This window comes from Ursus americanus, chromosome 18 (assembly GCF_024610735.1).
Source record: "Ursus americanus isolate L20-20 chromosome 18, mUrsAme1.1.p, whole genome shotgun sequence".
Classification (NCBI taxonomy): domain Eukaryota; kingdom Metazoa; phylum Chordata; class Mammalia; order Carnivora; family Ursidae; genus Ursus; species Ursus americanus.
The window spans coordinates 17867395-17893020 of NC_142144.1; positions in this window are offsets into that span (position 1 = coordinate 17867395).

Here is a 25626-nt window from a genome sequence, read left to right on the forward strand (position 1 = left end):
AGTAACACGGGGATGACAGATATGAGGTAGGAGGGAAAGGTTAATGACATAATTTTGGTCAAATTGGGTTTGAGACACCTGTCAGTCCTCCAAGAGATACTGATAGAAGCTCATCCGTGTGTGTGTGTGGAGCTCATAAGGAATATCTGGGCTCGAGTTACAAATACAGAGCTGCTGGCACTGAGACACTGACGGAAGCCATATAGCAATGGATCAAGACATCCAAGGAGATGATAAAACAGAGTCTAATAGATAACCCTAAAAAGAAACAAAAACAATCGTTATAGGTCAGACATATTAAGAATATTTCCTCAAATTTCATAAGAGTAGCACAGAGATAAGAGAAATTAGTAGGACGATTATTCCCAGAACAGCAGTGTAGGGACTTCTGAAAATCTACTTCTCCATCAAAGCAAAGACAACACTGGAAAAATTGTCAAGATCAACTTTTTTCAGAATTCTAGAAATTAATCAAAAGCTGGTAATAACCTGAGAGTGTTTATTGAAGAAAATCAGCTGAATCTCAGTAAGTACAGTGAGGAGCTTAGCGGCATTTTCACATGACCTACTCCTATCTCCTCCTTCCCAAACGGCAGCCGTGAAAACCACCAGCCTCACAATTACGGTAACTGTGAAACCGGCAGCCTAGCAGGGACAGAGGTTAGAGGTCTCCTAAAAGCCTCTTTCCCAGAGAATTATTACTATTTGATCTGCCTGGCAGTTCCCTGGAGTACCCCATTCACAGGACTTGTCTCTATTTGACCTGACTCAAATATTCCAAAGATATGAAGTTATGTTAGCATCTGAAAATCAATCGATGTAATATACTACATTAATAAAGGACAAAACCCACAGGGTCATCTCAATACCCATATAAAAAGGACTTGACAAAATCCAATACTCTTTCATATTAGCACAACTCAACAAACTATGAATAGAAGAGAACTTCCTCAACCTGATAGAAGGCATGTATGAAAAACCCACAGTTACCATCATATTTAGTGATGAAAGCCTGGAATCTTAGGATCAGGGATAAGCCAGCAATGCCCATTCTCACCATATCCATTGGACATTTTCCTGTAGCTTCTAACTGGGACATTTAGTCAAGAAAAATAAAAGTCATTTAGGTTAGAAGGAATAATACAAAACTATATTTGTAGACGATATGATTACTAACATAGACAATCCTATAAAGGGGCATCTAGGTGGCTCAGTCAGTTAAGTGTCTGCATTCGGCTCAGGTCGTGATCTCAGGTCCTGGGACTGAGCCCGTGTCAGGCTCTCCACTCACGGGGAAGTCTGCTTCTCCCTCTCCCTCTGCCCCTCTCCACCCTCCCCACTTGGGCTCTCTGCACTCTCTTGTGCTCTCTCAAGTAAATAAAATATTAAAGAAAAGGAAATCCTATGGAATCCAAAATAAAAAAATAAATAAATGAGGTGAGCGAGTTTACAGGATACAAGATTAATATGCAAAATTCAGTTGTATTCTACACATTAGCAATGAATAATTCAAAAAGAAAATTAAGAAAACAACTTTACTATACCATCAAAGAGAATAAAATATCAAGGAATAAATTTTAAAAAGAAGTGTAAGACTTGTATACTGAAACTACAAAACATTATTGAAAAGAATTAAAGAAGGGGCACCTGGGTGGCTCAGTCAGATAAGCATCTGCCTTCAGCTCAGGTCATGATCCTGGAGTCCAGGGATCAAGCCCTGGCTCCCTGCTCAGCAGAGGTCTGCTTCTCCCTCTTGCTCTGCCCCTCCCCCCTCCCACTCATGTGCTCCTGCTCACTCTTTCTCTCTCTCAAATAAAATCTTTAAAAAAAAAAAAAAAATTAAAGAAGACCTATAAATAAATAGAACTATAACCCGTGTTCACCAATTGGCAGATTTAATATTGTGAACATGGCAATACTCCCCAAATTGAAATGCAAATTCAATGTAATCTCTATCAAAATTTCAGGTACCTTTTTTTTTCCCCCCAGAAAAAAAGCTGATCCTAAAATTCACAGGAAAATACAAGGAACCTAGAAAGTAAAAACAAAACAAAACTCAAAAAAGGACAAAGTTAGAGGACTCCCATTTCTTCCATAACTTACAACAAAGAGCATTCAGACAACGTGGTACTGACATAAGCATAGGCCCACAGATCACTGAAATAGAACTGATAGTCCAGAAATAAATCCTTAAATTTATGGTTAACTGATGTTTGATAAGATAGCCCAGACCAGGGGCGCCTGGGTGGCGCAGTCGTTAAGCATCTGCCTTCGGCTCAGGACGTGATCCCAGCGTTATAGGATCGAGCCCCACATCAGGCTCCTCCGCTAGGAGCCTGCTTCTTCCTCTCCCACTCCCCCTGCTTGTGTTCCCTCTCTCGCTGGCTGTCTCTATCTCTGTCAAATAAATAAATAAAATCTTTAAAAAAAAAAAAAAAGAGCCCAGACCAACCAACAGACACAGAACAGTCTTCAACACATGGCTCTGGGACAACTGGATGATCTCCATGTGGAAAAGAATGAAGGTGAACCTGTCACCACGCTACACAGAAAAACTGACCTAAACTGGCTCATGGACTTGAATCTTATATATAAAACTAAAAAATTCTTAGAAGCAAACTTAGTATTAAAATTTCACGACTCTGAATTAGGCAAACCTTTCATAGATATAATGCCAAAGCATAAATGAAAAGAGAATAAACAGATACACTAAGCTTTATAACATTTAAAATATTTTGCTTTGAGGACAATATCCAGAAAATGAAAAGGCAGCTCACAGCATAGAGGATATTTGTAAATCATCTCTCTGATAAAGGACTTATATCCAGAATATAAAAAGAACTATAACAACAGTAAAAAGATAACATATTTAAAAATGAGCCAAAGATCTAAATAGACGTTTATTTCCAAAGAAGATCAGTAAGGCCAATAATCTCATGGAAAGATGCTTACCGGAAGCCATGGGAAAAACCTGAATCAAAACCACAATGATAGATCACTGCACACTCATTAGGATGGCTAAAATTTAAAAAGACTTAAGAAGAAGTCTGACAAAGATATAGAGAAGATGGAACCTTCATATATCGCTGGTGGGAACGTTAAATGGTACAGCTGCTTTGGAAATCAGTTTGGCAGTTTTTCAAAATGTTAAGCATTTTGAAGAGTTACCAGATGACCCAGCAATTCTATCCCTATGAATATACACAAGAAAAATGAAATACATCCCACACAAACACTTGTATGCAAACATGCATAGCAGCATTATCTATAGTAGCCCCAAAGTAAAAACCACCCAAACATTCTTCAAGAGATGAACTGATAAATATGGTACATCCATACAATGGACTATCATTCAGCCATAAAAACGAATGATGTACTGATGTATCTTACAATGTGGATGAAACTTGAAAATATTACCCTAACAGTCACCAAAGACCTCACTGACTAATTTCATTTACATTAAAAGGTCCAGAATAGCTTTAAGAAAAAGTAGGAAGTAGGGACTGGGTGAAGGAAGGGAATTGGGAATGACGGGGGTTTCTCCCAGAACAGGGGTTGTTGTTTTTTTTTCTTAAGTGATGTAAATGTTCTGGAATTAGATAGTGGTTAGTGTTGCACAACTCTGTAAATATACTAAAAACCACTGAACTGTACATTTCCATAAAGGTGAATTTTATGGCATGTGAATTTATATCTGAATAAAACTGTTACAGATAAAGAGAGAACATGAGGAGACCTACTGAGAACAGTGCCATACGCTGTGGATAAACATATGGAATAAGGAACATTTATAGAACAGATGTATGGAATGTATGGAATAAATGTATGGAACGTTTATGGTATAAATGTCTGGAATGAGGAACATTTATGGGATTTAGCACAGTGAGGTCTTTGATGAACTTGGCTAAAGATGGTGGAAAGGCGGGGCGGAGCTAGTCTGACTCATCAGCCAGTATTTATGAATTGCACATTACATGTTGGCATATGCCATTGGGATGAGGAATGAGCAAAGAGAAGAAAGCCAGATGGGCATGTGGGAAACTGAAAATGGAGGATGGGGAGGGGGAAGACCATGGGTGTAGATAACTCTTCTAGAAGTCTGACTGCAAAGGGCAGAAAGTAAATATGTTAATCAGTGGACAGAGACACAGATTCGGGTTTATGTGCAGTTTGTACATCTGGGGAAAACTTCGATTTCTTAACATGGGTGAACCCTGTTCAATGCCGATGGAAACGATCCGTGGGAGAAAGAGGAATGAGGCTGATGACACGTCATGGGGAAGGGATAGTTGAAAGGACAAAGTTCTGGAGAAGTTCACCAGAGCACTGACAAAGGAATTATCTTCAGATACAAAGGAAGGGACATAAGCACATTCTTTGTGTGATAGGAGGCACAGAGGAAAGATAGATGGAGACACAGCTAATCTTCAAGACCTGGGGGAGAACTTTGTAGGAATTTCCCCATGCTGGCTTCTCTGAGAAGGGAGGTTCTTCTGTGGAAAGCCGGGGCAGAGGTGGTGGAACTTCCATGGCCAAGCAGAGGGGGTGAAAGGGCTGTGAAGGGGGAAACCTCAGAGCAGCTGTGTGTCTGGGAAACAGGAAAGATGGCTCTCGGTTGTTCAGGACTCCAGTGCGGTTTGGGGCCATCAGTCTATTGTGGCTTCCATCCATAGTACTGGACAATTTTTTTTTTTTTTTTATTCTCCCAGTGTTCAGCGGCAGTGTTCAGATGGGGCAACACAGACAAGGCATATCTTTGCATTTTACCCAGGACAGTTTTTCCAGAGAGGTCAGGAATGTTCCACGTGGGAATGGAAAGAAATGAAAATACCTAATTGATAAAGAAATTCTTTGAAGCTGGACACCTAGAATCTAAGCAGAGGAAGGAAGTGGAGTCTGCACATGACTGATAGGGAAAAACGAGAGAGGTGTTTATCCCCTTTCCCAATCTGTTTTTATCTGCCCCACCGCACCTTCCCACCAGCCCTCTCCTTCTCCTTCCTAGAGAGATGCGTGTTTAAAATCGTTGCAAAGGATGAGTGTCATCAGTCCACGCAGAACCATTAACTAACTGGCCCCTAAGTTAGAGTGATGCCTGTATAGGAAACTACACGGTCAGCTCACGGTTCAGCTTTACCACGGGTGCTCTGATCTTCAAAGCTATCGTGTCCTACAAGGGAGGCAAGAAGAATCAACTCCCACAGGCTAAGGGACATAAGTACCAAGGGGGTTAGGGATAAGCCTGAACTATGAAGTGTGTAGGTGGAATCCAAGCCTGCTTTGTTATACCCATCTCCAGTCTACACTGACAGAGTAGTTACATATGAGAACGCCTACATTCGGCTCACCGAAGATAGTCCTACTGTTTTGGGGGGCGGGGGGGGGGCTGATTAATCACAGGAAACACTTCAAAACCCATACCCCATTTAAACACATTTTAAATGGGATTATCCACCAATGTAGTCCTTCCTTGGGCTTCTAGACCATCTTTTCAATAGATTCATTAACTACCCCCTACCCTTGCATGCATTTTCTTTAAATGAGGACCCAAACATGAGCCGGGAAGCATCCTACACATGATGTGAGAAAGGTCACTACTTTCAAGGGGCTTGAAATTCAACTGGGAATATAAAACGTATCTGTGCATATGCCTGTGTGAGTATACAGCATATGTTATGTGGAAAAGAGTTAATTTTTTATGTTAACTTTTTAATTAACTTTCATGTGATGACACAGCTTCCCAGCAAATTCACTTGAACATCTGTTTCCTCTAGTAACTTAAAAAAAATCAACGAAATTTTTCTTAACATTATTATATCCACCCAGTATTTAGATAAAAATTTTTACAAGTCTCCAAAAATTTGACGGCAGGAATTGTGTCACTCGGGTCATCCTCAAACCGAAGGTCGATGCCTGATAAACATCTGATTTTCACTGAGATGTGGAGTCAAAACTAACACGAAATCTTAGTGCAAATGCGTGTCTGTTTGGGCTGATGTCCATCTGCTAATTTTCTAGTTTCGAGACTCAAAAGTCCTTCAGTAATTAATAAATTTGTGGCTCGAGGAAAGTCTTCATGGGACTCCTGGGTATCAGGTTTTTCACTCATTAAATGGGGATAATACTTTCTTCCTTACCTTACAGGGGTGTTCTAAGAATCAACTAAGAAAAGTGAAAATTCTATGGCGCCCAGGTGGCTCAGCCGGTGAAGCGTCTGCCTTTGGCTCAGGTCATGATCTCAGGGTCCGGAGATCGAGCCCCATGTCAGGCTACCTGCTCAGTGGGGATGCTACGTTTCCCTCTGCCCCTCCCCACTACTCATGCTCTCTCTCGCTCTCAAATAAATAAATAAAATCTTTAAAAAGAAGAAAAAAAGAGAAGTGAAAGTTCTATCAATGTTAGTAACTGTACAACGATTGTAAGAGGTGATGGAGAATGTCTTTTACCCAGACAGAAACACAGCATAAAATATTATTGCACAGACTCACAGGTCTTCTATGACCTTTCAAAAACTTATTTTATAGGTAAAACCAGAATATATTCAAAGGGAATCTTGAACACACACACACACACACACACACACACACACACACACACACACACATTCTTTTGAAAAGCCATTATATCAAAGAATTATGGTAGCTTCACTCCTGATACGGGTGCATCGAAAGAGACTATGAATCTAATTGCCGATGGCTATTATTGATTGGTTATGCAAGAAAAAAACAAATGCCCCTGAACGTTTTTTATTCAGATACTACCTTTAAAATTTGCAGCAAAGATAATTAGTATCTATCAACCTTTGAATAGAGATTTCGCAGCCTCTGCAATTAGGGTCTGGGTAATTCGTCGTTGGCAGGTGGAGAGAGCCTTCCCTGTGCGTCCTAGGCTGGGATATTGAATAGCGTCCCCTGTCTCTTTCTCCTAGCTGCCAGTGCCATCCTCCACCAAATATGACAATCCAAAATGGCTCTAGATACTGTCAAATGTCCCCAGCAGGGGCTGGGGCAGGGCAGGGGCAGAATTCCCTCAAGAACTACTGCTTGAAATAATATGAACCCACACACTCATACAGTATTTCGCAAGGCTCTTTTGAAAAGGTTGTATATTAAATTCCCCACAACAACTAAGGCTTTGAGAAAGTCAATGGCTTGCCCGAGATCACACGGCTGGGCACCAGGACTATGACTCAGTCTCTTGGTGTCCCAATTTCATGCCGACCCCACTTCTCACCCCGCCTCACGTATTATGTACTATCAGGTAGGGACTTGTAAGAGCCACAGTGTCCAAACCAAGAAATCCACTTCCTGGTTCCTCACAGATCCATGAAGGGACTTCTGGAAAAAAAAACATGCCAGACCCTCTTCCTCTCTCTTACTCATTCTTCTCTGATCAATGATGGGGAAGAGTCTGACTTCCAATGAGCCCAGCTACTCTACGGGATAATTAGAGTTCAATATTAGAGTGTTAAAAGTCACTGTTTCCAGCTGGCCTGGCAGTCCCCCTGCTTTTGGACTGACTTACCCTTAGGATGTACTTTCTTTTCTTGGCTTTTATTACCATATGATAAGCTCTAAAAAGGAGGTTTGGGGGCACCTGGATGGCTCAGTCAGTTAAGCATCTGACTCTTGATTTCAGCTCAGATCATGACCTCAGGGTCATGAGATCGAGCCCTACATTGGGCTTCACACTGGGCATGGAGCCTGCTTGGGATTCTCTCTTTCCCTCTCCTTTGCCCCCACCCCTTGCATGTATACTGTCCTGGAAGGAAGGAAGGAAGGAAGGAAGGAAGGAAGGAAGGAAGGAAGGAAGGAAGGAAGGAAAGAAGGGAGGAGAAAGAAAAGAAAGAAGAAAAAGGGTTTTATTACCCATAGAACCCTTGAATCTATTTTTCAATTAAGCCAAAAGCTAGGAGATAGAGCAGCCAGCCTGTTCCCAGTTTGCCTGGGACTTTCCTAATTTTAGCACTGAAAGTCCCTGATCCCAAGAAACCCCTTAGTCTAGAGATGGAATCATACCCCCCACCCCCACATAACTGACTGGTGCTGTCAGAAACCTGGAGAAGTTCAGAGGTGAAAACAGAGTTCTCAAGTTAGCATAGGACAAGAGATTCCCTGACATTAGCTCAAAAAGAGAAATCTAGGAAGGGACAATCACTTATTTTTAATAAGGCATACTTAAATGAAGAGAGCAAGAGAGAGAGAAAGCAAGAGAGAGCAAGAGCAGTGAGCTTTCTGCAGTAAACGTAAAACCATTCAGGAGACAGAGAAGTCAGAGAATGTTCACACGTGGGCACACAGTACGTGGATATGACTTGTACAGATATGTGAGAGATTTCTTTAGCATAGATTCTAATTTAAGAGTCAAAAATACCCATTCATTGCATCCTCACAAAACCCATAATATCCAAAAGTACCAATAGCTCCAGTTTACAGACAAATCAACACTTGGGTGATTAAATCCCATGAGAATACACAGCCATTTAATGACACAATTGGGATTTGAACCCAGATCTCTCTTCTCTTCCCTTGCCCCTCTTGCCCTCTCTCTCCATAGCTAACACCTAGAAATTTCCATTGTCTGAAGGTAATAGGCAGCTGTGAGTGCTCCCTAAATTCCTCTGAGGAGAAAAACAGGAGTCATTATTAGGTTTTCTATTTAATTCAACTCACGTTCAATTAATAATTACTGAGCGTCTCCAGTGGACTTGAAACCGCGCATTATATGCCGAATAAGGTGGAGTTTGTGTATTTCAATCTTCCCTGGTACAACAAATTTTGAAGTTTTTTTTTTTCTTCATTGCTTTTTGAGAGACTCTCGTTGCCTCAGTTCACATCAAAGTACACTCAAGGGCAAAAGGGCTTCTTCCCTGTTCTCTAAAATACTTACAGTATTTTACGGTGGGGCTATTAAAGCACTATTAATCCATCCAGCTCTAACACTTCCAGACAGATGTGTGACGGGCTTCAAGCACATCTGCTAAATGTCCTACTGCATTCAGGCACCACGACTTCTGCCTTCAGAAAGCCGGAGTCTAATAAGGGGGGGGTGGGTGGGAATGTTAATGACTTTAATGTGGGCTGCAATTTCCTCTTCGTTAGCCATTTCCGTGTAGCGGACCCTCAACCACTGTGGGGTTAGGGGTGTCAACGCCCTCCCTGCAGTCAAAAATCCACTTGTAAACTTTTGACTTCCCCGGAGCTGAACTACTCATAGCCTACTGTGAACTGGAAGCCTTACCGATAACATCAACAGGCCATTAACACAAATTTTGTGTGTTCTATGTATTATATAACTGTATTCTTTTTTTTCTCATTCAAGAGAGACAGTGAGAGCACAAGCAGGGGAAGGGTCCAAAGAACACGGAGAAGCAGATTCCCTGCAGATCAGGGAGCCCAACATAGGGCTCGATCCCAAGACCCTGAGATCATGACCCGAGCCAAAGGCAGATGCTTAACCAACTCAGCCACCCGGGTGCCGTTATGAACTGTATTCTCTTACTAAAACTAGAGAAGAGGAAATGTTACTAACAAAATCATAAGGAAGAGAAAATACATTTACAGTCCTGTAAAATCTGCATATAAGTGGACCCACACAGTTCAAATCCGTCTTGTTCAAGGGTCAACTGTATTTCAAATTTCCAAGAATCTCTGAAGCACAAAGCGAACAATGGCAGCGGATTCTAATTTCCATGATCTCCAATCCTGAATTGCTTTCATCTGTTTCTTTATGTATTACTTCATTCATTCAACACATGTAATGGAGCCAGGAACAAGGTATCACGATGAGTAAGGCATTCTCCTTTTTCTGAAGAAGCAGATAATCTAATGAGGCAAATGAACAGAAATATGGACACAGGATGGGGGGACATCACAAGGGTCTGCGTAGCTTGTAGTGGAAGCTCACAGGAAGAATGCAGCTAGGTAAGGAGAACCAGAGGAGGCACTCTCGAGACCTGACACCCACGACAACTTATATCCAGGTAGAGGGTAAAGGGGAATCACCAGGGTGAGGATCCCCTGGGGACGGGGCATTAATCAGGTTGAAGGAGCAGCACATGCTATGTTCCAGGGTCAGGGAAAACTATGCCACTCATTAGAAGCAGCAGAAACATACTCTAAATAAAGTATATTTTATGTTTTTAAGATTTATTTATTTATTTTTTATGGGGGGAGGGGCAAAGGGAGAGGGAGACAGAAACCCAAGCTAACTCCATGCTGAGCAAGGAACCTTGAAGGGGCTTGATCTCATGACCCTGAAATCACGACCTGAGCCGAAACCAAGAGTTGGACACGTAACCAACTGCACCACCCAGGCACCCCAAGAATAAAGTATATTTTTAAAAAGTGACCAGGGCTGAGGCTGAAGGTCCATGCAGGACTGGAATGAGAAAGATTTGTTTGCATGTTAAAGGGGCTATGCCCTTGAACAGTTTAGGGAAGCGTTGGCTTCATTGTGGAAGATGGATGAGTAAAAAGCAGCCTCAGAGTGTCCAGGTGAGATGAGAGGCAAAAAGTACCTTGGAACAGGGCAATGTTAGCAGAACGGAGGGAAGAAGGCAGACAGAATAGGATTCCTTTTGAAAGAGCCATTTTTTAGACGAAGAAACTGAAACCAATGGAGAACACCTGACTTGCGACACACGGACCTTGCAGAAGATGTTCTAGAACCGTAGCACGGGGCAGGGGCTCGGGAGACAGACGGGGATTCAGTCTCAGCTTGGCCACTTACTAGGCGTACGACCTTGGGTAAGTGACTGCAACTCTGTGTGCCTCAGCTTCCCCGTATGTAAAATTAGGATAATAATGTAACTGCCTCATAGTGTTGTTTCCCCGATTCAGGGCAAAGGGGATATAAAGTACTTACACCACTCCCCGGCACCAAGTAACAACTCAACAACTAATCACCATTACCATCATCGTAGCTCGTCCTACTCTTACCTATAGTGACCACTCAAGAAAGATCAGTTACCATCATCCTCTCTTTTCCTTCTCTTACCCTAACCTGGCCGCCCACGTGAGGAAGGGGAGTGTGGGTGGTGGTTGTTCATTTCCATTCTGTAGTTAGGGTAACTAGGGACAGAGATTGGCTGGATCCCCTAATTTCTCAGATTGGGCAATGGCAGTCCTGAACTAAACAGTTGGGCTATTCTGATTCTAGTCTGTGTGTCTTCCAACCCACTGTTCCCCATCTCCTGGTGAGAAGGGTAGAAGTGCCAACTTCTCCACCCCTGGGTGGGGCTTCCCCTGGGATGTCTGGGAAGTCTCTGCTTATGTACAAACAGAGCCAAAATTTGGTGTTGCCCCATTATGGTTTGCCTGGGCACGACCAAGGGACACATCTTGTTCTGTTTGAAGTTGGTCTTAGGTTTGACTAACGACAAAGTGACAATAGGATCCAGGAGAATGTAAGCAGTGTTATGTCATCAAGAAGATGCATGAGTCACTTTGCTGGGGGACACCCTAGGATACAATGAAATCGTGCAGCGGTAAGGTGGGCACAGGGAGGTAGGGCTGCTCCTCACCATGTCTCCAGGCCCCCGCAGCATGACAGGGATTCTTTAAGAGTCCTCCCTGCAGGACAGCACTCTGAGATACTAGAAGAGTGGATGACAGCATGCCAGCCCCAGGAAGACACTACCAGACCACGTCATTCAAGGACCCTCTTCAACTTTCAGATGTGCAAGAAAAGAAGGAGCTTACTTAAGACCTTATTGCAATTTCATGGTAATAAAAGGCTTCCTTGTTGAATAAAAACCGTTCATTTCACCTGCTACGTTCCAGCTTCCTGGAGACATCATTCCCTGGGTGATAAGATGCACATTTTCATCACCACATCATACACAGCCCCAAACACAGAACGGTGCACCTGGCCAGCTCTTCAATAATTGATTTTTGATTATTACTAATGAGTAAGAGGTATGTCAATCAATTAGCATGCTGGCTCTCAGGCCTCATAAAGTCCACATGAGAAGGGACGACCCCTGAAACCACGCCTCCCAAACAGAACCAAGAGCACATTCCTGATCACTTGATTCACATGATTTCATCTACACCTTGCTGGGATTTGAGGAAGGCTCTCAAGTGCTGAAGTTGTTTAACCAAGTGACACACAGGAATGGGGTAGACAGAGGGGAAAAGGCCGACTTTCTTACTGCAAGAGCTATTTGAGATGGTGCAGTGGTGTCTTCCAGAATTAGCCAGAGCTCTCCACCTGGTCACAGCAGCCCTGGGCATCCTGAGGTCTCTGCGGCATATCCAATGCACAGCAGAGGGTAAAACAGAGCATGTGTTCGCAGAGGACAGGAAGATTCCAGAGAAAGCGGGCATGTTGTTGAGCTAACTCCTAGTTCTCTGTCCCAGTCAGATAACCAATGGGGGGGCAGGAACCTCGAAGGGTTTGCTTATGGGTGCCCCTCCGCGTGCAAACACCCAATCTTCCCGGGACAGCATTCCCAACCATCGTAGGAAATAGGTGAGATTAATCTGCCCTTTTTAAAAATGAGAAAGCGGACTCTCAGAAGCTAAGGGACTTGGCTCTAAGTCACATAGGAAGTCAACAGCCCTGCCCACACTTGAAACCGGGACTGTGGGTCGGTCCCGAGGGTCTAAACAATATGCTGTATTACATCACCGCCTCTCTCGCTGAGGTAGCCCTTTTGATTCTCTGTGTCAGTTAAAAGAAAATTCTTTAAAAGGATGCAGATTTATTAACTCCCTGCCTTTATCCGTGGGGTCACTTGGCTGGCATTTGAATGGAGATTGATGAGGGCAGAGTACTGGGCAGGGCTCTGCAGTAGGAAGTGCAGGAGGGGCTTTCTCTGTAGCTGAGGACGGACGGAGAATGTAAATTGTAAAAGTAGATTGGTTGACAAAGCTTCCCGGGGGAGGGCGTACCCTTGTTATGTGTCACGATCTAGATCCTCTGGGCCAATCTCCTCTACTCATGGTCTTCCTCCCAACTTGCCACTGACACCCCTTTAAAAAATTGCCAATTTGTGCAGAAAGCATGCAGAGATAGCAAGATATTTTTTTGATCACGTAGGGATCAGGAATTATAACTCAACTGAGCTGACATTTTCTAGACTCTTCTGAAAATATCCTCTGCCCATAGAGGCAAGGAACCTAAGAACCTCTGTTCTCTGTTCACGTCAGCCAGCATTACATCGGACAGGACAGAACATAATACAACCTGGGAGAGGCCAAGCATCTCCCTCCAATGGCATCTCCATCCAAAAGCTCATGGGACCCTCGGAAATTCATTTCACATTTCAGAACCTCTTCTCCCTCCTTGATAAAATCAGGCACATATTGCATGGGGCACTGGGAGTGATACGCAAATAATGAATCACGGAACACTACATCAAAAACTAAGGATGTACTGTATGGTGACTAACATGACATAATACAAAATTTCAAAAAAAATCAGTTGATTTCTGCCTCAGCCCATCATATTGGAAACCATGCACACAAAACAGCAGGTTAAACTCTGGAATGGAGTAGCTTTAAAAGCACAGACTTTGGAGGCAGTTGGTTTTGGTTTTAAATCCTAGCCATATTGTTGGTTTGACCTTGAGTGGTCACCCAGCTTCTTGGAACCTCAAATCTGCCACGTGGGAAACACGTTAATAATGTCTGCCCTCTCACTTCTTCTGGGACCGCGTTAAAAACATTGTAAATAAAGTGCGTTGCACGGCGCTTGACACATAATAAACGCTCGCTAAATGGTGGGCTGATTTCATTATTATGGTAATATTAGACAGTATTATTATCATCTGGTCCCTAGTAAATATGCATTTATGGAGCAATGTAAAACACGGACACTTTATGGGAAGGAACCTCATAAAACTGATTCGAAATTGCATTTTAGAGATATTGAAGAGGACACCTCCCATCAAAGCCCACGTTAACCCTCCAATGAGGACCCAAGAAAGAAATTGATCTCGGCCTTTCAGCCAGCAAATAACTGTTTCCTCTTGAGAAGTAGCATTTGAACCTTGTAACTGATTGCGTTCCCCTCTTTGTTTTCAATGCTAGGAAGCTCACATTCAAAGGAGGACAATAAATTAACACTTATGTAAATACCCTTTTATCCAAGGGCTCATTATACTGATGAGAAACCAAAATGATTTATGTATTTGACACAACTGCTCCTTCCCTCCAACTTGGAGGGAACGCTTTTGTTCGTTGACAAGCAGCTCTTCTGAAAATTCTCTCCCTTTTTTTTTTTTTTAATCTTCTGGCTTTTTGTGTTCTGATGCCTCGAATAGTCCACACATTTAATGTGCTTTACCCGCATCGTATTGAATTCTCCTCGAAATGCCCTAAAATGTGCTATTACTTTACCGAAAAGGAAACTGAGGCTTACTTACGTGACTTGCACACACCAGTCTGCCACCCACCTCCCTCACGACATTCTCCCCCTGAGTGACAGGATCTTTGTGTGGCTTGAGCAACAGCCCATCCCACACTGTACCAAACTTGCCCCTACGGCTCTCAACTACGTCCTGGACACTAACGCATTATTTCCAAACGACGACTAGGGAGCCCACAGACACTCTAAATACAATACGTTGAGAACCAAATACATATCCCTCAGCTGGAAACCGTTCCTTTGCCTGTAGACTCATCCTTGTGTAACAGAATCAAATAATTAACACAATAAAAATTGTGAGCTCCCGCCATTTTCCTGGCACCACGCCGTGCATTTTAAATGCATTACCTCATTTAAACCTTACGATAATTTCACAAGGTAAGTTTCCCATTTTTTACAGTTGGAAAGTTTGTCATTTTCCCAAGAGTACTCATCAAGCACCAGTTGTAGCCGGTCTGATTCTTTAGAAAAGATATTGAAACAGTAGCCTTTCCCCAAGTCATGTGGGCTGGAAAATCTTATCTTCTTTAGTCTCCCTTCTTCCTGCCTGGTGACGTCCAATGAGTCATCCAGACCTAGAATTCATAAACCAATGGTTCTCAAACTTGGCTACATAATGGAATCATCTGTTTACAACTAGTTACAAGCTATTTACAACCTGCCCCACCCCCAGAAATTCTGATTCAATTGGTGTGAGCTAAAGAGTAGCAAAATTCTGGGGCGCCTGGGTGGCACAGCGGTTAAAGCGTCTGCCTTCGGCTCAGGGCGTGATCCTGGTGTTCCGGGATCGAGCCCCACATCAGGCTCCTCCGCTATGAGCCTGCTTCTTCCTCTCCCACTCCCCCTGCTTGTGTTCCCTCTCTCGCTGGCTGTCTCTATCTCTGTCAAATAAATAAATAAAATCTTTAAAAAAAAAAAAAAAGAGTAGCAAAATTCTAAGTCACAGAATTGTTTAAAGCTCTCAGGTGATTTCAAGGAGAGCCAAGAGTGAGAGCAACTGACCGGAACCCTCTAAGTATGTGTACCTACATCATGACCCATCAACCCCACTTCGCCTGCCACCACACTGAACACATCATCTCTTCCTGGATGTTGCAAGGCCCCCTAACTCAGCATCCTGCCCACCTTTTCTATCCCCTGCCATCCAGGCTCCCTGACGAGAGTCAGTCATCTAAACAAAGCACAGATCTGACCAGGCCAGTTCACAGATGAAATCTGGCCATGGCTTCCTATTCCCTTTAGGGCAAAGTCCCAGATCCACCTTTCTCTTCTCTGTTAAACCCTTCCCTCTGAATAGGTCCACACTGGCAATGGCTCCATCCTTTGCTCCTACTGCGGTCCTGGCTGGAACGCAAAGCCTTCCCCAACCTGTAGGGTCAAGTTTAGATGTCATCTCTCTAAGGCCTTTCTTGTCTGATTCCATCCTGACAAAAACCATCGCTCCCTCCTCTGTGCTCCTAAAGCACAAAGCTTTTAAGACATATAATTTCATATTAATGTCAGCTTTGCTAGATTGTGGGCTCACTGAGGGCTGGCAATGTGCTGGTCATTTTTCTCCCCCACGGATACAGCCCATACTATAATAGAATTGTTATAAGAGTTAAATCATAATGGTTCCTGAAAAAATAAACAAATGTGTGAATGAACACTTAGTTCTTTTTTAATGTGACTTCCTTTGATTTCTTTCTTTAATTCAAGTAGAGTAGTTCCATTCCTATGAGAGATTTCTAAAATTGTATCCCATGGTTAGCAACCAGAAAGAAAAAGAGCTGGTTCATGGGTTACTATACAAATTGTTCTAGTGATCTTGAGAAGACGTGAGTTAGCCTTTGACACTGCAGTTTTCCAATCTGTACAATGGAGATAACAGTAATATTTACTTCAGAGGGCTCTCAGGAGGATTTAATGAGATAATGGATGTAATACGTTTAACTTAGTGCCTGCCTGGCACACAGTAAATACTCAACAAAATTTTTCTCTCCTCCTCCATGAAGCCTTCCTTGCCTATACCAAACCTCACTAATATCTCCCTTCCCGTTATGTGTTTATTTACTTAACAAATAGTAATTGAGGCTCCAATATGTAATATACACTTCTCTAATATGTAGCAGTGGGAAAACTAGAAGAAAGCCTTACCCTCAAGGAGCTTACTTTCTGGTGGTGGGGGGGAGCGGAGAGAGAATAAACAGATAAGACATACAGAATATAAAACAAGTGAGGCAGAAAGAAAATGCTGGGGTTGGGATGCAACTTTAAGTAGACAGCTAGTTCCTCCCTGAGAAAGTCACATTCAGATGAAGAGCTGAAGGACGCGGGGGAAACCAGCTGTGTAGATGGTTATGGAGCAGATTTCCAGGCAGGGAGGATGGCAAAAATGCTCGTGGGGTCGGAGCAGAGTGTGCAGGGAGTGGGTGGGATGGATGGATGAGGGTTTCAGAAAAGGAACACGAGGCCAGATAGAGTCAGACCCTGTCAGTTATTTTAAAGACTTTGGCTTTTACTCTAAGTGAGATGAAAAAAGCCTTTGGAGAGAACTGACAGGCTTACCAGGACCACACTGGCCACAGAGCTGAGACCAGGCTTACAGGGCAAACGCAAAGGAAGGAAGACCACCAGTGACCTGAGCGTGAGAAGATGGAGGCTTGTGCCAGGCTAGTAATCATGGGGATAGCAAACACTAGCTGGGTCCAGGATGTATTCGGAAGGCAACTCAAACCATGTATCTTGTCCAACTGGCTGTAGAGTGTGAGGGATGGAGAAGGTTTTATTTGTTGTCATTGTTTCGAGCAATGGGAAAGATGGAACTGCTGGGAACTGAGACTGGGAAGTCCGCCGTAGGAGTGTGTTTGATGGGAAAAGATGGAGTTTAATTTTGCAAATGATATAAATTTGAGAGTTCCAAGGAGAGATATCAAGTACCCTGTTGAATATACCAATCTGAAGTTCAGAGAAGAGGTCCAGAGCAGGGGGCAAGAAGAGGCATTGGTGTGCCAATGATATCCGGAGCAATGACAGGGAATGGCCTCACTCAGGGAGTCAATGTCGACAGAGAAAAGGAGGGGCCCAAGGACTGAGTTCCAACATAGTCCAATATCAAAACACCAGGCTGATGCACAAAAGTCAGCTGAGAACCTGAGAAAGAAAGACCTGGCAGTGAGGAACCAGCAAAAGCAGGAGAGTGTGTATGATGCCTCAAAAGCCAAGGGAAGAAAGTGTTTCATGAGGACGTGGTGAAGAAGTGACCTGTATGTTGCTCACAGGTCACTCCAAATGAGGACTAAGAATTGACTCTTGGGTTTAGTCCTGTGGGTGCCAGTGATAACCTTGCTGAGAACACTTTTGGGTGGAGAGGTGCAGGTGATGGAGGGAAAATGGCTAGAGAGCCCATTCCCCAGCTATGGGGCATCATACAAGTTACAGAACCTCAAATCCTGCCTCCCTCCCTCTGTTCCTCCTTCGCTCCTTCCCTGATCTGTAAAGTGGGCTACGAGCATCTATTTCATGAGGATTTTACGAAGTCATGTGTGTCGAGGTTGGTGATATGTGGCATGTCCTTAGTAAAATGCATTCCCTTCCTGCCCTTGCAGGATCCTGTGTCTTGTGCCCTCAGTGACTGGGAAAGCAGAGGCACAAGGAGGCAGCCATTAAGGACCCACTGATGGGGATAAATCAGGTCCCCGATTCTCCTCCTGGCCCAGATAGGAACCTCATGATTTGTTTGGATCAAACAGAAACACATTCTCGTCTAAGGTGAGGACGGAATGTTGGAGGCCACCACGGGCTTTTCAGGAAAGAAGGCTTTTTGGCTTAGAACTCCATAAAGCTTCTGACTGTAAATAAAAATTGCAATGGCTTCTGCTTGGAAGGAGGGATAGGTCTGAGGATAAGTGCATTCTGTCCAGGGCAGCGTCCTGCGGAAATGATTTCTGGAGCACGGCGCCAAAGTGCTTTCGTAAGTGACTCTGGCTCACCCTTTTCCCTATCTCCTGCCTTGTATATGCAACATTTATAAAAATAAACATTTGCAGGAGACATTTGGGAGGAGGCCGAGGTGGAGCACCCAGCAAAGGAAACAGCTCAGAACTCCCAAGAAGGATATTCGTTCTCAGAGAAGGGGACGGAAGGACCAGTGGGTGTTAGGGAAGATGGTGGGAGGAGAGGGATGTGTGAGTTCCAGAACTTCAGCTCTGTCTTCTGTCAGCCTCTCCTCTCATTCACATCTCGTACCTCATCCTCGCCCCTGCTAGAATGCACGGTCCTTAAGGGAAGGACGGCTTCCTACTCATTTTTGATTGGGATGCTTTATCCAGAATGACACAGTCATCAAGCAGCTACTTGACGCCAAGAACTCTGCGCCTCCAATCACATCTATCAGGCATTAATATTCCATAATTAAATGAGCATTCTTTCATCCTTGGGGGTTAGTACTGTTTTACTCCACTCAGACTGGCAAAAGTGTCACCTCCTCATAGGAGCCTTCTCTGAACTCCCATCCCAGGTAGAATGAGGCCCTTCTTCCCACAGGCTTTGTATATCCTCAGATTCCTCCTACTAACAGCTCTGTAACAGCAGCTTCCTGAGGACAGTGCTTTGTTTTGCTCACCTGTAGGTCCCACTGCATAAAACAGTGCCTGGAATAGAGCAGGTATTCAACTAACATGAACAAATGATTAGCTCCCACGTCATGGTCATTTTAGTCAATTACTTTATGTCTGTCTCCACTGTTAGACTGATTTCTCTGATGAAAGAGACGGTGCCATTTTTTTCTTAATTTCTCCATTTTCTGTCACATAGAAAGTGCTCAGTAAATGTAAATGGGACAAACATAATCAAACCTCTCATTCTTTGAGTCTCTGTTAAATTATTCTCTACTTCATTAGCAAATTAGTCACTAAGCACTTTCATTAAATAAATATAGATTACATAAAATGCAGAATAAGGGGGCACCTGGGCGGCACAGCGGTTAAGCGTCTGCCTTCGGCTCAGGGCGTGATCCCGGCGTTATGGGATCGAGCCCCACATCAGGCTCCCCACACATCCCACTCCCCCTGCTTGTGTTCCCTCTCTCGCTGGCTGTCTCTATCTCTGTTGAATAAATAAATAAATAAACTTAAAAAAAAAATCCCTTCTATTAAAAAAATGCAGAATAAGGCAGGAAACAGTTAAAAAGAGACTAGTATAAAATAAGGGAGATATAATCATCATGCTTATCAGGAACAGTAACAATGCTTGCTGCTATATCATCAAAAGTATTTTTTGCACACCTACTATGTGCTGATAATATGCAAAGCACTACAGAAAGAATGGAGATCAAGAGGTATAGTCTTTGGACACAAAGAAGTTGAAGGTGAGCGCCAAGTTAAGGGTATAAACAGGGGCTGTGGAGGAACAGAGTTCAACCCAAGACTCATGTATTAAAGAAAAACTCCCAGAGGAAGGACCAATACAGCTCGAGTGAGCTGGAATAAATCATGTATTCAAGTGATGGTGAAAAATCCTGCATTCGAGTAGTCTGGGGTTGGGTCAGGGGTAGAGAGTGAGGTAAGGAGGGGAGGGGATAGTCTGCCCAGGCAGAGGGAACAGTATTTATCATAAGATATAAGTAGTGGAGTTAAAGGGCAGTCAGGAAAATGACAGAAGGTCAAAATGGCCCCAAAACTAGATTGCTGGAGGGCAGGGGCATCAGGAGGAGAGAGCACAGGGTTGAGTAAGGCATGTCAAGTAGAGTCCTGGTATTTATGAGCAGTTTGGACTTCCTTTTCTCAATGCTGATTCCTGTATTTTCTCACCTCTGATTTTTCCTAAACACACAGATGCATCAATAAGGTAAGTTATCCACTAGAAAGGCTAGCAAACTGATGTCCAGAACACCTGCGGGAAGAACTGGACCCAAATCCCAAATCTCCATACTCTCAAATCCAAGCCACTGCACCAGGAATGGAAACCAGATAATATCTCCTGTGCCAATTCTAACGAGATGGGAGTGGATGTCCAGAGCCTGTGATTTTAGAAGGATTCTGTGGCTCCCTCTGCCTCTTTGGGAAAGAGAGCTCGGACGGATTCCTGCTGCCTGCCTTGGGCGGGTGAGGGGAGAGAGCAACCTCACCTGTCATGGAACTGGTATTTCCTGAAACTGTATTGTGCAAGTTCATAGTTCTACCGCACAGACTTCTGCTTCTTGGTGAATTCTTTCTAAATGATCATGAGTCTTCATTTACCCCTTTTCCTTGTGTGAGCATTTCCTCACCATGACACATGCCAGAGATTTTCCTAGAAATCCAGAAAACTGCTAGCACGGGCCAATCAGACGGACGATTATGAAATTCTCCAAATTCAAAAATGGCCCATTTGAGTCAGGCAAACCAAGTTTAGTTTTGTGAACCAAAGGGAATTAGGATAGTCCTAATACGGTTACAAATATCATTATATAGGGGCGCCTGGGTGGCACAGTGGTTAAGCGTCTGCCTTCGGCTCAGGGCGTGATCCCGGCGTGATGGGATCGAGCCCCACATCAGGCTCTTCTTCTATGAGCCTGCTTCTTCCTCTCCCACTCCCCCTGCTTGTGTTCCCTCTCTCGCTGGCTATCTCTGTCGAATAAATAAATAAAAAATCTTAAAAAAAGAAATATTATTATATCAAGGTGATTACCCCCTCAAGACGACTGCTTGTTTGTTGCCATAGGAACCACTGTCATGAACCGGACCTTACATACTGAAAAGTATATGGAAGCTAAACCGTCAGCCTTCCCACGGAAGGATATTGGTACTTCTGGGTAGGTCCTTATCACGTAGTTCCTTATTTATCATTCTGATAGCTCATTTCGCTTAGTAGGTATTCAGTAAATATTTACTGAATGGAGAGATGAATTAAATGAGGAAATAAATAGGTAAGTAAATAAAGGCAGATCCTGATGACTCTTATCTGGCTCTAATGAAGATGTGTGAGAAAAGGAACCATGAACTGTTCATCTTTGTGCTGTCACAGAGCCTATCACAGTATCTGACACGTAACGGTTTCTCTGTAAATGTATATCGATTAATTGGAACACCATCTCTCCCTAGTAGAGTCTATGTCTCTACCACAGAAGCTACCATGGCACTTGTACTCAGAGTAGATCAAGCAATGCATGTCATACCACCTACAGCACCTGATTTTCTCCACAAGTGGTTCATGGACCACTTGTGGCAGAATATAAAAATTAGGTAGGAATAATTCCTAGGTGACATTCCAAGACCAATCATGGACATTTTCATCAAGTTGTATGGGTGGTTCCAATGCATACCATTTAGAAAACCACCTTCTAAACCCAGAGCTACTTGAGGGCAACAACTAAATTCATGCATCTTTGACTCTCTTTGAGTGCCATGCACTAACGCCAGCACATAATAGGTCTTCCTCACCGACTAGAAGAGTTTTCAGGGGTAATCTTATGCATCTTTGGTTTGTTCAAGTGTAGTAAGCATAACACTCTGCACATAGTGGGCCTCACTTAGTGTATGGAGGAGCCTTCCGGGGCTTCTTACTGGCTGTGAGGGCTGTCAAACTGCTCTCCTTCCTCAGACTGAGCGAATGGAAGAAACAGATGACCCTTCAAGGGTGACATTATACATCACAGTCATTTTTTCCAGCCTGCTTCTGGAAGTTATGAGTGAGCACCTTGACTTTTGTGGAACTGTGGGTTCTGAAGAGTCCCTACTGCGTGAGATCGGATGTAAGGAGTACACTACTGGTGTTATTAGTGCAATTATTTTAAACCCAACGGTACCATCTAATAAGCTGACTCTGAGCAGGTTCCCCGGAAACAGACTCTGGGGCAGAGATTTGCATGAAAGAAGTTTATCAGGAGGCACTTCTGGGAGATACACTTGTGGGGGCAAGAAGGTGCTAGAAGGGAGCAGAGGGAGGACTTGGGAGATGATGTAGTTGTAACAGAGGCCTCAGCTGACCCCACAGGGATCCCTGGAGCTGGGTGGCCCTGCCAAGTTGTTCCACATGAGGCAAGGGGCCAGGCCTTTGAACTCCACGATGAAGAGTCATTGGATATGGCTTGACCTTGTAACCTTGGCTGAGGAGCTCCCGCCTGTGGCAGACGACTACCGCTATCTAGAGAGTGGGCAGCGATTAGCAGTCTCAACATTGGGGCACTGAAGTCCTTCGGTCCTAATGATGGGTCCTATAGACAAGTCGCCTATAACTATCATCTCTACAGAATTTATAGTTTGAAGATGGTGCATGTTGTAGTGAACCATGGGCTTTGTGGTCAGGAATAACCAATCAGAATCAGGCCTCTTCTTTTTACTATCTGTGTAACCTGCATAAGGCACTTAATTTTTCCAAACCTCACATTTTCCTTTGTAAAATGGTGACTGACAATGCCAGGCTCCCAGGATATAGTGTAAGCACCTCTGCCTCCTCTCCCCCTCCCCTCGAAGGTCACGTGAACATCGGTTTAACACTCATTCATCTGCAAAATGGGTTTTGGTTGGTTTGACAAATTATATCATTCGTAAAATTAAAATGACTTGGGAGGCGCCTGGGTGGCTCAGTCAGTTGAGCGTCCAACTCTTGGTTTCAGTTCATTTCATGATCTCATGGTTCATGGGATCGAGCCCCACATCAGGCTCCACGCTCAGTGTGGAGTCTGCTCGAGATTCCCTCTCCCTCTCCCTCTGCCCTCCACTTGTGCTCTCTCTAGGTAAAATAAAATCTTAAAAAAAAAAAAAATGGGGGCGCCTGGGTGGCACAGCGGTTCAGCGTCTGCCTTCGGCTCAGGGCGTGATCCCGGCGTTATGGGATCGAGCCCCACATCAGGCTCCTCCGCTATGAGCCTGCTTCTTCCTCTCCCACTCCCCCTGCTTGTGTTCCCTCTCTCGCTGGCTGTCTCTATCTCTGTCAAATAAATAAATAAAATCTTTAAAAAAAATGACTTGGACATGCACTCTCTCTCTCTCTATATATATATATATGGCATCATTATCTACAAGAACCAAATTATAGAAAAAGCCCAAGTGTCCGTCGATAAATGAATGGATAAAGATGTGATATAGATAGATAGATATTAATAAATATAATATATATTACTCAGCCATCAAAAAGAATGAAATCTTGCCATTTGCAATGACATGGATGGAGCTGGAGTATAATGCTGAGCGAAATAAGTCAGAAAAAGACAAATACCATATGATTTCACTCATATGTGGAATTTAAGAAACAAACGACAAAGGAAAAAGAGGACAGACAAACCAAGAAACAGACTCTTAACTACAGAGAATAAACTGATGGTCACCAGAGGGGAGGGGTTGGGGGGATGGGGGAAATAGATGATGGGGATGAAGGAGGGCATTTGTGATGAGCACCGGGTGATGTACGGAAGTGCTGAATCACTATATTGTACACCAGAAACTAATAACACTGTGTATTAACTATACTGGAATTAAAATAATAAAAAAATCTAAAATGACTTGGGGGCAGGGATAGTTACATCCCCTGAGCATGTTCTCAAAATTCGTGCCTTTTAAACCAATACAATTTTAAAGCAACATATTGACAGGTTTTGCAAACATAATGAAAGGTAATTGAAGGAGGCAATGTGAAATCAACAACCATTTCTTTAAGAAGTATTTGAGCGCCTACACTCTGTGTCAAACCTGTTGTGTCCTTCAGCTCACTGGCGAACAAAGTAGATGGAGCACATATTTCTTTCAGCATGCATCTTCTAAAAAGTATTTATGTATGTGTTTAAGTTGTTTCTAGTTGTATTTCAATAATTTAAATAAACACATAAATGCATTTTATTTATTTACTTAAACAAGTCACATAAAAAAATATGTCAGAAAGTTGTAAGTGCAATGGGGGAAAACGAGGCAATTTTAAGAAGGATGCAAGCTGCATTTTAAAATAGGACGGTCAGGGGTGCCTGGGTGGCACAGCGGTTAAGCATCTGCCTTCGGCTCAGGGCGTGATCCCGGCGTTATGGGATCGAGCCCCACATCAGGCTCCTCCACTATGAGCCTGCTTCTTCCTCTCCCACTCCCCCTGCTTGTGTTCTCCCTCTGGCTGGCTGTCTCTATGTCTGTCGAATAAATAAAATCTTTAAAAAAATAAAATAAAATAAAATAGGACGGTCAGAGTGAATTTCTTTGAGAAAATGAAAAATCACCTTTGAATGAGAGCAGAAGAAAGTGTGGGAGCCGGCTTAGAAGAACAGAATTTCAAGTGTAGATAACAGCCGATGTAAAGGTCCTGAGGCAGAATCATGCCTGTCATATTTGAGGAGCAGCAAGGACTCAGACTGTGAGACAGAGAAAGTAACCAAGGTGTGGCACCTTGACTGTCCCAGCCTCTGTTCCAACCCACAAGGTAGGGTCTGCTACCCTTACCCTGAGCCCCATGCTATTTTAAGTCCCTCTTCACTTTCCAACTCCCCACATAGAAGAGCAAACTACATACCATGGCATTTTATCCCAGCTATCCTTTTTTTTTTTTTTTTACAAAAACCACAATAGTGGATTCAGTCTGGAAAAAATCACCAGGATAGAATAAAAAACATATACGCACACAAAATCTAAGTTACAAACAAGCCTGGAACTGAAATCTCAAATGAGCTTCCATGAGAAAGCCCAGGGCTCTGTCTTCATCCAGTTTCAGCCTACCAATGGTCGTCACTAAGAAACCGATCTCTATTTCCACAATTTGCATGTTTCACTCTAGAATGAAATTTATAAAATGGAAAGAAAAATTAATCATTTGTGATGTAAAATAACGCTGCATCTCAGCCTTCTTCCCTGTGACCTGGATTCCATTTGGAATGAAAATTTCGGTAGATGTACTCACACAGAGTAGTTCCCATCGTTTGAATTCATACTCACAACGCGGCTTTATTATCCTGAAGGGATTCAGGGATAGATCTCCGAATCTTGTAGAGAAAACTGTGTAAGATTAAATCTTGACTTTCATTGCTTCTAGGATCTTGTTTCCAAGTATTAAGGAGGAAAGAAAATTCTGGATCCTTTCCCTATGTCTAGGAGGAGTTATACACTATCAGTCCTGGAAAGTCAGTTTCGTAATCTCGATCTTCGCTGATAGCCGTTTGGGACACACAATAGACTGTGGTTTGGTGTATATGACAGCATCCAGTTCTTGAAAGGACTCAGTGAAGCTACAATATTTCTGATAACCTACCCAAAGCACACTTTTGCTCTCATTTTTCCTTGGTGTGTCTAGCCATAGAGTTGACTCTGCCACCAAATGACT